Genomic DNA, 984 nt, shown 5'->3' on the forward strand with positions numbered 1-984 from the left:
ATTCCCCCAGCTCCCTGGCTCATTCCCCCAGCTCCTGGCTCATTCCCCCATCCCTCTCTCATGCCCCAAGATCCCCAGCTCATTCCCCCAGCCCCCATATCACTCCCCCAGCTCCCCAACTTGTTCCCCCAGCTTCCTGCTCACTCCCTTGCCAGGTCCCAACCTTTGCCCCCGCCCCCCACCCCCACACAGTCCACACTCACCGGTAGTACCAGTGGCAATCAGAGATCTCAGAGCCTTGTGGCAGAGCCTCACCATGTTGCCCAGGGCAGTGGGGGGCAGCAGGGCTCAGACCTGGCACCTGTGCTGCCACATTGCAGCTTGGCAGCAGGCTGTGCAGTGCTGTGTGCTGTTGGGCAGCTCAGGGCCACTGGGGCTTAGTGCTGCCAGCCCCAAGTGACAGCGAGAGTGGCCCCAAGCTGCCAGACAGCACTCAGTACTGTTAGGGTGACAGTATTTGGATCTTGGGGAGCATTGGATTGCAGCTAAATAAAAGGCTGTTGCCTGTGGCCTAGTAGAGCTGCTAACCACTAGGCAGAATGATATATTAAAAGTAACATTGCAAGCATTTTCCTAATAATGTGGTAGTTTGCAGGACACATGATTCATTCTGTAAAAGGGAACAGGATGCAGCCCACCAACTATCGTTAGGAGATGACCAGAAGCAAGACCTTGGAGATGGTATAACTTGGGACTGAAAAAGAGACTGGAACATGAAAGACAACATGTAACTGGTAACAGAATCCGAAATAAACATATACAAAAAGGTGAATGGTAATTGGTGAAGAAGCCTCCAGAAGCTTCCGAGTTTTGGTCAAAGTCTGCCCAGTGACCAAAGAAGCCGGAGTCAAGGTCTTAGACATGCGCTCATAGAAAAAAGACATGTAAAGAAGTGAAATGCATAGGCAATTTCATGCTAATGAAACAAGCTGTAAACAGAGGTGGAGCTTGAAATAGGAGGGAATATGGGTGGGATAAAGATGG

The 984-nt window shown here is 51.2% G+C and overlaps 1 long non-coding RNA gene across 1 annotated transcript in view; it reads left to right on the plus strand.

The window, feature by feature from the left end:
• The window catches only part of LOC112548362, a 14,512-nt gene extending 13,770 nt beyond the window's left edge, over window positions 1-742 (plus strand). Inside the window, exon 3 of the long non-coding RNA XR_003092148.1 lies at window positions 596-742. This is a non-coding gene — a long non-coding RNA (uncharacterized LOC112548362). The remainder of the gene's footprint in view (window positions 1-595) is intronic.
• The last annotated feature ends 242 nt before the right edge of the window (window positions 743-984 follow it).

This window comes from Alligator sinensis, unplaced genomic scaffold (assembly GCF_000455745.1).
Source record: "Alligator sinensis unplaced genomic scaffold, ASM45574v1 scaffold934_1, whole genome shotgun sequence".
NCBI lineage: Eukaryota > Metazoa > Chordata > Crocodylia > Alligatoridae > Alligator > Alligator sinensis.